This window comes from Ambystoma mexicanum, chromosome 1p, assembly GCF_040938575.1.
Source record: "Ambystoma mexicanum isolate Mex_15411 chromosome 1p, UKY_AmexF1_1, whole genome shotgun sequence".
NCBI classification, from domain to species: Eukaryota; Metazoa; Chordata; class Amphibia; order Caudata; family Ambystomatidae; genus Ambystoma; species Ambystoma mexicanum.
Window position 1 is genome coordinate 402,721,149 of NC_090921.1, and position 15,555 is coordinate 402,736,703.

General features: G+C 48.2%; 1 protein-coding gene across 9 annotated transcripts in view; it reads right to left on the bottom strand.

Annotated features, from left to right (window-relative positions):
- EPS15L1 (epidermal growth factor receptor pathway substrate 15 like 1) overlaps positions 1-15,555 on the bottom strand; it is a 2,005,341-nt gene that overhangs the window by 1,516,134 nt on the left and 473,652 nt on the right. The window lies entirely within an intron of this gene.

Genomic DNA, 15,555 nt, shown 5'->3' on the forward strand with positions numbered 1-15,555 from the left:
AGATGTTACAAATAGGAACCCCCCCTCTGTAGGGCAGTAGAGGCAGCCATACCCCTGGTAGAATGGGCCCGCAAGCCGACCGGTGGGTCCTTACCCGCCAAGTGGTAACATTCAGAAATTGCCAGAATAATCCAGCGAGACAAAGTCTGCTTAGTCACAGCTTGTCCCAAACGCTTTCCAGCGTAACCAATGAAGAGTTGATCGTCCACTCTGACCCGGGACATGCGTGAAATATAAAAGCTTAAAGCTCTCCTAGGATCGAGCCTATGGAGCCTCTCCAAAAATACAAGAGTTAACAGTCTCAAAGGGCACGAATGCAAAGGCTCAAACGGAGCACCCATCAGAAACTTGAGGACAAGGTTCAAATCCCAACCGGGCACCTGGAAAGGTGACGGAGGGAACACATTAGTAAGCCCTTTTAGAAACTGAGAAATGAAGGGATTTTAAAATAAGAACACTCTTCAGACGAGCACCTAAATATGGACAGCGCCACCAGGTAACCTTCAACGGTACCCACTTGCAAGCTCCTGTGGGCTAAAGAAAGCAAAAAAGACAGAACCACAGGAACGTCACATGAAAACGGATCCACATTCTTAACCCTGCACCAGTTGCAGAACTTTCTCCAACAGCAACGGTACAGGGACTTTGTTGCAGGCCTTCTGGTCGAAAGCAAAACCTCCATCACGTCTTCAGGGAGGTCCCAATCCTTATACCTCAACCTTTCAGAAATCAAGCGTGAAGGTTGAGGGATCTGACCTCTGGATGGAGAACCTGACCGTGAGAGCAGATCGTCTCGCTAGGGAAGACGACGTGGAGGGCAGATGGACAAGTCGAGAAGGTCCGGGTACCACGTCCTCCGGGCCCATGCTGGAGCAATGAGGATCATCCGGGAACCGAACCTTCGTAACCTCCGCAGCACTTGTGGGATGAGGGGGACTGGAGGAAACGCGTACAGCAGTGGGAATGACCACTCCACCACAAACGCATCTCCCAAGGCTCCTCTTGGAGGAAATTCCCGCAAGCAGAACCTTTCGCACTTCCGGTTGACACTGGAGGCGAAGAGATCCACTTGAGGGGTCCACCAAAGGGCGAAGATCTCCAGGAGAATCTCCTGAGCCAACTCCCACTCGTGAGAGATCGGGCTCTGCCTGCTCAGAGCGTCCGCCGTCTCGTTTTTGTCTCCGGCCAGATGAATTGCCGAGATCGAAACTTCCTGCTGAATTGCCCAGAACCAGAGCTGCATCGCCTCCCTGCACAGAGGAAGTGACCCTGACCCCCCTTTGTGTTGGGGTAGCCCATGGCCACTGTGTTGTCCGTCGGGGTCCGGACATTCTTTCCTCGCACAGTTGGCAGAAAAGCCTTCAGGGCAAGCCTGAAGGCCCTCAGATCCAACAGATTGATATGGAGTCTGGACTGCGACAGAGATCAACGACCGCTGACTGTCAACTCGTTGGCATGAGTTCCCCATCCCGTAAGAGATGCGTCCGTCACGATCGTCACCTCCGGCCAGGGTAGCCAAAATGGAGCCCCCTTCATCAGATTGCCTTCGACGGCCCACCACAGAAGGTCCTAGGCGACCGAGGACGGCACCTGAACAGGGTCCGACATCCTGCCGGAGGACTGAGACCACTGGAGCTTGAGTGCCTATTGCAAAGATCTCATTCGCAACCTAGCCTCTGGCACCAGAAGAATGCAGGATGCCATGAGGCCAAGCAATCTCGAACTCGAACGCTGGGAGACTCTGGGCATGCTGAAACTTGTGCACCCATCTGCTGAATGTTATGAGCCCTCACCTGGGGAGGAAAACACTGCCCCAGGGACGTGTCGAGCACTGCTCCGTTGTACTGGAGCCACTGAGTTGGCGTCAAGTGGGACTTCTTTAAGTTGAGAGAGAAGCCCAGCTTGTGGAGGGAGTGGCAGGTGACTGACAGATGATCCAGGACTTGCTCGAGAGAGCGCGCCCTGATCAACCAATCATCCAGGTAGGGGTAGACGTGAATCCCCCTTTCCTGAGATGCGCTGCCACCACTACCATGAGCTTGGTGAATACCCTCGGGGTGGAGGTCAAGCCGAACGGCAGGACCCGAAACTGAAAGTGCGAGTCGCCTACCGCGAACATCAGGTACTTCTTGTGCTTTGGATGGATCGGCACATGAAAATAAGCGTCCTTGAGGTCGAGAGCCACCAACCAGTCCTGAAGTTGGAGGACTTGAGAAAGAGTAACCATCTTGAACTTGTCCTTCCTGAGGAGTTTGTTCAAACCGCGCAAGTCCATGATGGGTCTCAATCCCCCGTCTTTCTTGGAAATCAAAAAATAAGGGGAATACCATCCCTTGTTCCTCTCCGCTACTGGCACCAGTTCTATGGTGCCTTTCTTCAGCATAGCTTGAACCTCCTGCACAAGGAGCGGAGCCGGACTCTGCAACGAGAGATTCCCCGGTGGATTGTCGTGAGGCCTCTGCCGAAAGGGAAGACAGTAGCCGTGGGCTGTGATCTCCAGAACCCACACATCTGAAGTAATGGCACGCCATTCGACAAGATGCTGCGCAAGCCTTCCCCCAACCGGCGAACCATGGGACATGGCCTCATGACTGAGCTGAAGCGGCTGCGGCATTGCCTGAGGGCAAATAGGCAATGGCCCGAGCGGCCTTGGCACCTCGAGTACCCTGCTTTCCACCTCTAGCACTCCTATGGTGGCTCCTTTGACTGGCAGCTCCTCTCGCTTTAGCAAAGGATGAGTAATAACGAAAGGAACCTCCCCTCCATTGCTGTCCCCTAGGACGAAAGGGCGGAGGTTGGCGAACTGCAGCGCCCAATGACTTTGCTGCAGTTTTGGAGTTCTGCAACCTCTCACGGCTCTCGTCAGCCTTGCTGCCAAAAAGATGTTCACCGTCAAAGGGCATTTTGAGGAGCCGGGCCTGCACATGAGGAGCAAACCCCGACTTCCGCAACCACGCAAACCTGCGTATTACGGTGCTCGCCTCCATGGACCGGCTGACGCAATCTGCCATGTCCAAACCCGACTGAACGGCCTCACACATGGCATCCTTGCCATCCTGGACCATAGCAAGAAAACCATCCCGTTCGTCCCCTTCGGGAATATGTTCAGCTGCTAAGGAAACAGTTCCACAGAGTGTGCGGAAATGTGACAAGGCACTTATGGTGTTGGCCGCCTGAAGAGCCATACCCCCCGAAGAAAACACTTTCTTCGCCCAACCATCAAAACGCTTGTCGTCCCCATCAGGAGGGATGGTTGGATACGACGCCTGCTTTGCTGGGGCCGTAGCCGCCTGCACCACCAAACACTCCGGAGTGGAGTGCTTGGTCAAGTAGCAGGGGTCGCTACTAGCTTGGCGGTATTTTCGCGGCAAAGACTTGCCCACTGCCGGGAGACTCTCCAGAGCAGTCCAAGTCGCCGCCACCCTCCTCTGTAGAGACATATGGAACGGCAGTACCGGGTCAGTTGGTGGACCGTGGTCGAGGATATCCGTGAGGTCATCCTGTAGAAAATCCCCTGGGGGAGCAGACCACCCCAAGTACTCGGTGATCCTAGACATAAGGCACCGGTATGAGGAGTCGGCATGGGTGCCAGGCTCAGGCCTACAAAACTCCACCTCCGGAGAGGTGTCCAGACTACTGGTGTCGTGCAGGGACTGACGCAGGTCCTCAATCTGGCTATGGCCCGAGAGAATCTCATCTGGCACCATATCAGGAACCATGCCATCATCAGAGCCCTCATCCACCTTCGAAATGGCGCAAAGAGGGCACAGAATGGGGAACAAAGCCATGCTTGACCTTGGCCAGAGCCTTTCTAAGGGGTTCCATCATACCCCGGGGTACCCGCGTCGAAACAGCCTCGAAAGGCGTCGAGTGAATTGGCATCGACGGCGTCGTCACAGGTCTCGAGGGCGGAGCCTCGACCGTGTCCCTCGACATCCTGGGCGCAGATGGCTTCGACGACTTCCTCAGAGGCGGAGCCTCGAGAAAGTCCCTCGACAACCTCGCCACCACAGGCGTCAACGTCTTCCTCGAAGACATCACAGGCTCACACGGTCTCGAGCGTGTCGAGGACCGGGACCTGGAACGGGCGTGCCTAGAACGATTCCCCTTGTCCGAGCGGGACCGCTCCTGTGAATTGTGCCGACCACCCGAGCCCAAAGGCGTACGAACGGTGTCTCTAGTTCGATCATGACAGACCCCACTTGGAGGCGCGGACGGACCAGTGCCCTGCGATTCGAGAATCGCTAGCATTTTCTTACCGAAGGAAGCCCATTCCTCCGGCTTTGCATGCTTGGTGGGATAAGCGACCCGCCGACGGGCGGAGTCCTCGGATGAGGACGGGGAAGGCGACCGATAACGGCGCTTCCGGGAGTCACTCGAAGAGGCAGAGGAGTGGCGGGACCCACTCCAGGACCGAGACCCACTGGACTTCCGACGACGATGCGGAGAGTCGCCCCTCGAATCGTCCGTCGAAAACCCTGTGGACCTCGACTTCCGGGGCTTGGACACCTTACCGACCGACAGTTTCTTCTTGCGCTCCCGCAAGGCTTTGGACTGAAGCGACTGGCAGTCGACACAATCATCCGTGTCATGGGCCTCCCCGAGGCACCAGAGGCAGGCGTTGTGCAAGTCCGGCACCGACATCTTGGACCCGCAGTCCCCGTACTTCTTGAAGCCTGGACGCGGGGTGGAAGAAGAGGTAGACATCACAAAGGACTTAACTTCACAAACGAACAGGTTTGAAAAACCGAAAGAACAGAAACTCCTAAGAGTCGAGGAGCGCCTAGATCTCCGAAGCAAACACGTTTGCGGAAAAAACAGAACTGAGGCTACGGGCGTTGTGCGTCCTACTTCTAACATCCAGTGACGTCTGCCGTCGGAGGAGGTCCTCGAGGGCGGCGTATAGACGTCATCGACGCAGGATGCAGACACCGAAAGATTTTCCGAAGCAGCACAGCTGTGGCGATTACGGTCATAGATATGGTATACGTCGGAGGACCAATCCCCTCGAATATCTGTTTACCAGGGCCCCTAAGAACTATAGACAATCTATAATCACGGCCAAAGCCACCTCATATAACATGAGAATTGCCAATGCGAAATCTAGCACACTGGAGCTATTGACCATACTGAGAGAGCTAGAAACCGCTGCTGCCCCTCCGCCTACCATCATCAAAAATGATGCCTGGTGCACGTAGATTCAAAAAGCCATGCTGAAGAAGATAGACTTACTACACAAGAAAATTCCACATAAACGATCCCTACTGAAAATCTTACCTGTGCCCACCATAGTGCAAACACCAGCCCATGCTTCTGAGGCCACTGAGACCCAGCTATTCAATTTCAGACCTGTCTCCGAAACAGAAGCTGTTAAGATTGATTTCTGAACTCTGACCTGCTGGGTAGAGGCTCAGAAGGCCAGACAAGTTTCTTGGAACATGGTAACCTTCTGGACAAGCCAGACCAATCAAGGTAGCATTGGCAGCGGTCAAGACTAGGTCTCGGGAGGTGTGAGGGTGACTGAAAGCCCACAATGAGTACACACAGTAAAGAGCACTACAAATCGCTCTCCAAGTCAGGTGTGTATATATATATATATATATATATATATATATATATATATATATATATATATATATATATATATATATGTATAAAAAATACATATACATTTATTCAAGGGCTTTGAAATTAACCACAAAGCAATTATCAACAGTAATGCTTCAAACCAATTCAACACTATACGCAATGAGCGTTAAATTGTTTAATTGAGACCCTGGTCTAATTTAGGCTTGTTTGTGATTTTTTCTCTCACCCCCCTGCCTTCGATCTGATTTTGACGGATTGGTTGAACTAATTGTGCGGACCCCGTCTATACTTGTTGACTATAATTTCTTTCAATTACGGCGGCAACTTTGGATTTGATGAGGTTCTTTAACATTGAGCAAATGCAATCGCAACCTCAGATTCAGGTAAATCATTAATATTTTCGGTCTTTACCACATGTTAATGTTTTTACAATTAGTGGAATAGGTATAAGTTAAAAACTATTTTGTCCTCTTTTTGACCTAGATTCCAGAATTAGACATATAAATAGGTTACTTCAATTATTTGGTAAGTATGTTAGCAACATGTCTGGACTAGCAAGTAATCTCTAACCTTGGTCGGCATTAATCCATTACCTATTCTGTTGTGATTATTACGCAGAGTATCAAATTGGACAAGGATCTTTTGGTAAATATGCCTCCTTACTGTGCCCTTGAATATAATTTTGCAATTTCGGAATTACTATAGATTTGCCCACGGTTGTCTATCCACCTTGTTTGACTAATTGTTGGTGTTTTTGTTATTTCATTCTCCTGATCTGGGACTACTTTGATGTCACTATTGGAATGGTAACTGCTTATCTGTATTTTTCACAATTATTGTTCATAATTACTCATCATGCCAACATGCATTATTCTCCTTAATGTTGATATTTACGATGTATTACTTGGGTATTTTATTTATCGTATACATGTGGCACAACCTCAAATGACCCCTTGGTCTGGACTATACACTGTGAATGACAATGTACTTATCAATGTACCATATAACTTAAATTGATTATATCTGTACAGCCTCAGAGGAAGAGCTTAGCTCGAAACACGTGTCAGGCTGTCTTAAAATACAGTACAACTGTGCTTGATGGACTTTCTTTAACGTGGCGCAGTTTCACCGTTTACCTTTATCTTATTAAGTTTCTCTGTGGGGTGTTGGTCAAGGCACCCACAATCCAACAGTTGAACGCTGCCGTATGTTATAATTTTGAATTTGGGGCAATACCGCTGGAATTCTCAGTGGCCTTACTTGACCATTTCCCTTGCCCTACTATGTATACATTTACAGTACCAAGTAGCCTAAAGGGTGAGGGCACAGAATGGGTCCACAACCTAGGAGGAAAAGCAGCAAGCAGTGCAAATAGTCTTTAGGCAGTTCTTCATCAATCAATCCCTAACTAAGATGCAGTCCAGTCCCTACAAAGAGTGGCACCTAACGCTCAAAAGTACTTTCAGGGGCTGGTGCATGTGATAGTGCAGAGGTGAAAATGGGGTCTCTTGCAGGGGGTGTAGCAGCTCAGGAAGGTGGGTGAGGCGATGAATAGATTCCCCCTATTCCAGGAGGGTCTCCCCAAAAGGGCAGAACAGGTTCCAGGAGTTGGGAATAGGGCAGTAGCACGGGCAACCTGTGGAAAGGTGAGCGGCCCTCAGGGGACACTTGTGCGTGAAAATGAATGGATGCGCTAGGGGCCACTGGTAAGGGTTGCAAGTACTCGCCGACCCCTGGCGCACTCCGGACCAAACTTCGGCTGTCGAGTCAACTTTGGTTGATGGTTCGAATGCGGCAATTGTGTGGCACTTCGGCTTTCAGCCACTAAAATACAGCAATGATTCTGTGGCAGGACAGTGGCAATTTCTCTGCTCCTGGTGAAGGGATCAAGCAAGTTTCACTGCAGCAGGATTCAGGGCACATAGGGGCACAGCAGCAAGGCACCTGCAAAGTTCGTCACCACGGCTGGGCGACACAGTGACTGTGTTCGCTCAGGTTTGAGCGCTCTCCTTTTATTCCAGACCTGGGAATGCCAAGTGTACGATATTCAGTATGAGAGTGCTGTGAACACAGAGCTTATGATCTACCAAGTTTCAAGTGTCCACTCGAAACGGCAGCGGTTTCAGAGCAACGGTCCTGTGCAAGCTGGTCAGTTCGCTGGTTGACCCAGGAACACTTCCGAAGAGGCTCGCTTGCAGGTTCAGATGAAGGTGGCATGAATAGTTGGTCCTACTATTCAAATGGGTCGAAGCGCCTTTGCAGCCCTTCTGGTTCGATCAGATGCAGAGGGGTCCAGTGGGACAACAGCGGGCTCAGTGTGACAAATCTTCCAGCGGTTCCTCGACTGGTGTGGGTGTTTGGGGCCTTCTCTTATCCAGAATCTCCTTCACGCCAAAATGGGGTCCCCGTGGGAGATCTGCTCACATACATGCACTCCAGACATGGACCAATCAAGGACCACGGTGGTAGCAGTCATTCCCGGCACACCAGACTCTCTGCCACCCAGGATGTGTATTGGAACTAGACAGTTCAGCCCACATCCTGGAGGCACACACACACAATGCATGCAGAAGATGGCGAAAGCTTGGCGTTTCGTGGGGGAGCACATGACCAAATAAGGACTGGCCTGGGGAAGGACAGGACAAATAACCCTGTGGCATGGCCATTTTGGAGCCAGGCCACCTTCCTGTGCCAACCGCGGTAAATGCAGTTTGCATGGCAAGTAACGGTTGAAACTATGGGAAAGTAAAAGCTGCCACCCGCCCTGTCCAAGGCACATCTGTACTTCTAAAAAATCCTTTGAAGGAGTCTAGGGCCTTTAGAAACAAGACCCAATCGCACAGTACTGTAATGTACATTGTGCACTTGTAACCTGTTGCAGACATAGGAAAGGACTAAGGGAAACAAAGTCTCCCAGTACGGACCGTCTAAAAGGGCATGTCAGTTTCCCCATAACAAAGTGATCGAAAACCCAGTAGGGTGCAGCTGAAGGCTGTGCTCCACTGGCAAAAGTCAGGCTAGGCTTGTCAGACAGCAGCAAAATGTTAGAGGGTACATAACTTGAGGGAAAAATACACATATATGGGAAATTTTCCTAACAGAATCCACCGCCATCCTAGCGAGCCTAAAACCTACCAGATGCAAAGGTAATGGTCTGCCCAGCCTCTATAGTCAAAGACTGCACAGAAGTCCTGGTCCCATTAATTACCAGGTTCAACAGCTCCTTCGCCACCTGCCAAGTACCCTCCAGCCTTACAGAATCCTGGGTTCTCCCATTGATCAAAAAGGCCTCACTTGACCCGTCCATCCCAAACCACCATCGATCCATCACCATCGTCCCTTTTCTGCTGAAAATACCCAAATGAATACATTTCTCGAAACCCACCACATCTTCAGAATACGCCAATTGGGCTTCCAACCGGGGCATGACACTGATTCGGCCCTGCTCGACTTGAAGAACCAGCTGGATGAGTTCAGGGACAGGGGCCCTCTCACCCTGCTCCGTCTCCTGGACCTCTCAGCTACATTCGACCTGGTGAACCATCACTTTTTGTGCGTCCACCTAACCACCGCAGCCCACTTCTCACCTGAAGCAACGGCCTGGGTTGCATCATTTCTGGAGGACAGATTCATGCGAGTGTTTGCTTACAAAGCAAATGCTCCACCTGACCCCATCCCAAGCAGAGTGCCTGAAGGGTCGTGCGTAGCCTCCACCCTCTACAACATATTCACCAAGCCCCTTTTGGAACTGCGTGATTCCATCAGAATATCGTACACCAACTATGCTGATGGCACTCAAATTCTCCTCCGCCTGACCGGCAACTATACAGATGACACGCAAGCCCTAAACAAGGTGTTCGACAATCTAGGCCTGGATGGCCACTCACTGTCTGTCTTTGTAAAATAAAAAAATAAAAATATTTTTAGACTCCCAATACTCCTTGTTCAACATTGACAGCAGCCAAATCCCAGTATCCTCCTCAGTAAAGACCCAAGGAGTGTATCTGGATGCCCCCTATCTCTCACACGCCACGTGAACGCATCACCTCAACTGCCGCCCACACCACAAAACTCATCAATGCCTCCAGTTCCGTGCTCTCCCAGGACAGCTGCCTCACCATTGCCCTAGCAATCATTGGGGCAAGGCGAGACTCTTGCAGCGCCCCGTTTGCTGGCACCTCACAACACAACATTAGGAAGTTGCAGGTAATCCAGAACAACGCCATCAGAGCTGCCCTCAACATAGCCAAACAGGAACACACCTTGGGCGCCAGGAAGGAGGCTCATTGGCTCCCAAATTGCAAACGCATCTTTTTCAAGGCCCTATCTATTGCAAACAGACGCCTCTCCAACTCAGCCCCCACCGTACCTCTCACAGAGGATCACCAGAACCAATTAGTCAGGCCCCTTAGACCAGCATATACCAACCGGCTTATGGTACCTAAATTCAAAAGGGCCAAATCTGGCAGGGCAAGCTTTCCTACCTTTGCGGCTAGACAATGGAATGAACTCCTGCCGTTACGGAGAGCAGAACCATCATATTGGGTGTTCAGAACAACACTGAAAACCTGGCTGTGGAACTAACTTTCACTGAGGGCCTCACCTCCGTTGTCTTTCAATTTATTGGCATTTTTTGTTTTTTAAGATTCTACGTAACTTGTTGTAACAGCGCCTTGATCCCTCCGAGTTCAGTGTGCTTTATACATGAAATAAATAAATAAACTAGATGTGTGTGTGAGGTCACCCATGTATCTGCCTTACAAGTGTTTTCTAGAGGTACATGATGCTGAAAAGCCACCGAAGCCAACATGGCACATGGTAAATGAGCATTAAGACTTTTGAGTGGGAAACCTTTTTGATCACTATAAAATTCAAAAATCGTTAGTCTTCAAAGTGTGTTCGCATCTGTATGACCCAACAATCCCTTTGTCTAACCAACTAATTGCCAATCACTTCAATTATTGTATTGATGACCAAGCTGTATATTAACATAAAATTTTGTTCAGCAATAATAACAATATTTTCAACTTAAGTCAACTTCATTAATAGTGAACAGTGGTTAACATATTTCACACTCTGGCGTCTCCTTTTACCTTTTGTCGTGCTTCCTCAGAGCCTACTATATGTAATTCATACAAAAGAAATGTACATTTTGAACACTGAATTTAAATCGTTCTCACAACCTAGGGCAGCCGGCAAAGGACATAGGCTAAGGGGGCTCCTGTTTGCCTGTTGCCTGTTGCCCTGTCCCCAACACCACCAGCGTTGAGTCAGTGAAAACACAGCATACACTTAAGGTGAATCTACGCTTTAATGTCCCCTGCACTCCTAGTACATAACTTGTTTGAATCTACTGACTGAATTTGCACCATTAAATCTGTTTGGACACTGATATCTATGCCCGAACACATTAGCACACAGCAAGATTGAAATATTATGTTAGCCACACATTTGTTAAGGTAATTACACTGCAGCCCACATTTCTGGCACATGATCCGACTGTGACTCACTGTATTTCCCTGCACATCTAACAACCATTTAGACACATTTGTATATGCGCACATCTGTCCAGCTCAAGATATTTGTCCCTGAACACCTAGCACTGGGATAGATATTGAATCATTGTGTTAACCTACATAACAATTTTTATTTGTATAGCTCATTATACTTATGACACCATAACACATTTATTAGATTGACACGGTTTTGCTTGAAATTCTAGCTAAAAGTCTTGACTGACTCATTATGTTAGACTGCATGACTCAATTATCTAGGTCGAATCTTCATGTTTAGACTCCACTACATTTGTAAAGCCAGCTATATTGCAGCCTTCATACCCAACACATAGCTGCCTTGACGCATTTGGTTAGCCTACATAGCTAGTTTGAGCCTGTGCTCCACCTCCTCTACACAGTGGTCGAAGTGTAAGAAAAGAAGTAGTGGAGCTATGTTCCCTACAGGCCTGCCCAGCCCCTCACAAACCAAATCGCCCTGCCCCCTCCCACACACAATACAAACCCCCAACCACATTTGCCTGCAGTTTAAGGGAATGTTCAGTGCAGTGCACTGAAAGTGCAAGTTACAACCTCTTCCTACACTGTTATTTTAAAACGAAACCGTTCCGGAACGGTTTCTTTTTAAAATAAAAGTATAGGAGCTGTAAAACTTAATTTAAAAAAGTATAGGCGCACCGCTCCCGCTCACTTCGACCACTGCCTCTACATCAGTAGAGCTAACTATATTGCTGCATGCACACCCAACACAACCTGTTAATCATTGAGTCAGTCCTCGCAACAACTGTGCTTCTCATCATACTGCTCACTGCACACCTAACAGAGCTAAATTCTGACATTGTATTTGCTAGCATACCAAGCACATATTGTATGAAAAAGCTGCATTCTTGGTCAGCCTTGGGTAAGTCCTTAGGTTTTGGTGAGTTTGGAATCTGTTGTCAACAAGAAGGTGTTCCTCCGCTGTATTGGGCTGCTTTATAAAGATCCCAGAGCAAGAGTGAAAACTGGGAGGCACATCTCGGAGGCCTGGAGGATTTACAGACACACAAAGCAGGAATGCCCACCATCACCGATGTTGTACATATTGGCCCTCGAGCCGCTGGCAGACTTCCTCAGGGCCAAATATAAGGACACTGGAATAGACGTTATACACCAAACTTCTATGCCTACTAGAAGCTATAGATGCCTACACCAGACTATCAGGAATAGCTATTAATAAGGATAAGTCCTCCCTATTCGCCTTAGCGGATCTGAGATGGGTCTCCCTGAACCAACTGCCAGATTTGGGACTCACATGGGCACTGTGCTGGTTCCGCTATCTGGGGATAGAGGTACATCACAACAGCACTGATATGCACAAATTCAACACACAGGTAGCCCTCGATGAGACACAGACAGCCATGGCCTTCTGGAAGACACTTCCGTTAGGTCTAGGAGGGAGGCCCTGTTGAAGATGACGGTATTGCCATGCATGCTATACTACTTCAGAAACATTCCCTAAGACATTCTTTACACAGTTGAACACGACACATGAATTCCTTTGGGGTGGGGGTAAGAACAGGATTGCCCTGAAAACCTTGCAAAGAGACTACGAAGCGGGAGGCATCAGATTGCCGGACTTTGAACGATATTACCTTGCAGGAAAATTGCAATTTGTGGTGCGATGGCTTGGGGATGAAACATCAATAGACTCACTGCTCTTCCAGCCGGCATTAAACCAGTACTACCTGAGAGAAGTGACATGGATGGACAAGTCCCTGACCAGCATCCTACCCATTATGGTCAAACTGGGCCTGATCCGGTGGAAAAAGGCATGGAAAAATGAGGGGGTGCAGGACCGTCGCGGGATTTGCTGGCATGGGCACTGGGACCCTCGAAACATACCAGACCCACTGGGAATCCAAGGGCGTTGCTCAAATTGGAGATTTGTGGAAAGAAGGACAATGGGTGGACTTTCAGACCTTGATGGAGGCGCATGATATACACAATGGCCAAGTTCTACTGCACAACCGCATGGTCCAGACAATTAAGAAGAGCTGGCCAGAACTGCCAGATGGCAATGATCCATAGGGGAGGCTGGATGCGTGGTATGATGTGTCGGAAGGGGGACATACGGTCTCCAGACTATATGAGCAGTTATTGTAAACCAACAACGAGCGGGACCTGCAAATGAGAGAACGATGGGAAGGGGGGGCTACAGAGACCCTTTACCGACCAGGAATGGTCCAGAGTCCTGCGATACCCCAAGAAAGGTTTCTAGGAACGTAAGGTTTAGACAAGCACAACTTTACCTCATGCACAGAGCATACCTCATACCCAGGAGAATGTCTACGATGGGTGTTGGGGTACCCCGGAACTGCCCACGGTGCGCCGCAGAGGAAGCTGACATACAGCGCATGTTTTGGACCTGGCCAGTGATAAAGATCTTTTGGGAGGGAATCAAGGAGAGAGTGGTGGGGGTGGAATCCACATGCAGGCATGGACACCAGAGTCTTACCTATTTGGACTTTTTCCAGAGGAGACAGAGGACACATCTGGCCAGGATGAAAGACTTGTTCTGCATTCTGGCAAAGCGCCGAATAGCAATGGAGTGGAACTCTGGTCCGGGACCAAGTATAGACTCATGGTGGGCCGACCAGAGGAAGTGGTCGGTAGCGGAAACGGCAGTGTGGACAAGGGCGCTGCAGAGGGCGGAAGGAGAGAGTGGACTTTTACTTGCATGGAATTCCTTGATGCAAGACCTATTTGGACAAAGGGAAGACAGCAGCACGGAAGACACTGGAGGAGCGGATGAACAGTACTTGCAGATCAAGCTAACGAGCAGAGTACCCCCAACATGGAAAAGGAAAGTGTAGGCAAACCTGAGGCTGGAGCTGTCGGTGGGGGGGGAGGCACAGAGCTGGGTAGCATGGCCACAGAGCTGGGTAGCCACAGAAGTCCGCCACGACGGATGAAACCAGTGCCAGTGATTATGTTTGTTAAATGTTGTAAAACAAAGAGTTTAAAAAAATATATATATATTATGCGCCAACATTTTGGTTTTGTGAAGAAAAGATTTTTTTTGCAAAGTTGATTTTGCTCAAAACATGATATTTTATTCAATGATTGCTCAGTTTATAGGTTCATCACTGGTTGTTGGACGTATGCAAGATACAAGTTGCTAGGGTGCTGTTACTTGTCAATTTAAAGAAAAAGTATCTTTTCTGCTAGAATACTTTCTAAAAAAAGCCTCGACACGTGTTTCCCACATAAATATCAGTGGTTCATCAGGAGGGTGTGTCTTAAGTATTCAGTGATATTATGTCTAAATTAAAGAAAAAGAAGGATACAGAAAAATAAACGATTTTTAGACTAAAAATAACAAAATTAGTGTCCCAATATTGCACAAATTGGTTTCAAATTAGATACATCTTTCGCTTGTCAAACGTATTTTGTTTGACTCCTGTGTGTAATTTTCTACATACTATAATGGTAAATGATAGTTAAAAATAGCGAATTACCCTGCTGTTTTTGGCAGGCTTTTGGTTCTTCATTAACTTATCTATTGGTTCTCTTTGTTGCGGATTTACCTTCATGAATAGGGAAATACCTTTGTTGTAATATAACATGGAGTCATGATAAGTAGCAATAATCCTTGTTGCTCGTGATGCAGAGTAACATTTAGCATATTGACTCGCCTGTTTTTCCATGAAAAAGCTTGGATAGGATTCTCCTTAAACTGGTTTTGCATCCGCGTTATGAAATGCAAATACAAAATGGCCGCCTTTAAATGCTGCTACATGATGACATCACTGCGTTGATTACCGCGTTCGCGTCATCACGTTAGCACACTGTGGCGGCCATCTTGTGTTGGGCCTTGAAATATCATTACATGATCAGGTCTGCTTAAACCTGTGCTTGATAATTGTAACAAAAAGAGTGGGTCACAAACTTACGTATTGACAATGTTTGCTGCTGCTGTGGACATAAGTAGAGGCTGGATAGTTGTAAAAATTATACATTATACATTTTTGTCATTTGTATGGAAAAAGTCCCAGTATGGCAAATGGTATACAGTAGTCATGTCTGTAGTTATTTAGGGTAGCTCTAGAGGAATATATCGATCGATTGTCATAATTGCAATATTAACAATGTTTCAAATTTCAAGGTGGAGCCCCTCATAAATAATGGCTCTTTTCCGTGTCACAATTCAAACCTGAATTACAGGTGTCCATGATATTTATCCAATATGCTTCTTTCAGTCTCAAAATTAGTTCCCCATTTCCTCCTCTCGGTGGCATGTTGATTTTATCTACACCATAAAACGTGATATTGTCAATGTTTTCTTAGTTATGTTCCATTTGGAAATGATAGGCTAAAGGATATTTGAGGTCCTTATTCTGTATGGCTTTCAGATGTTGCATAATTCTTGTTTTCAGTGGTCGTATTGTGCTACCGATGTAGATTTTGTTGC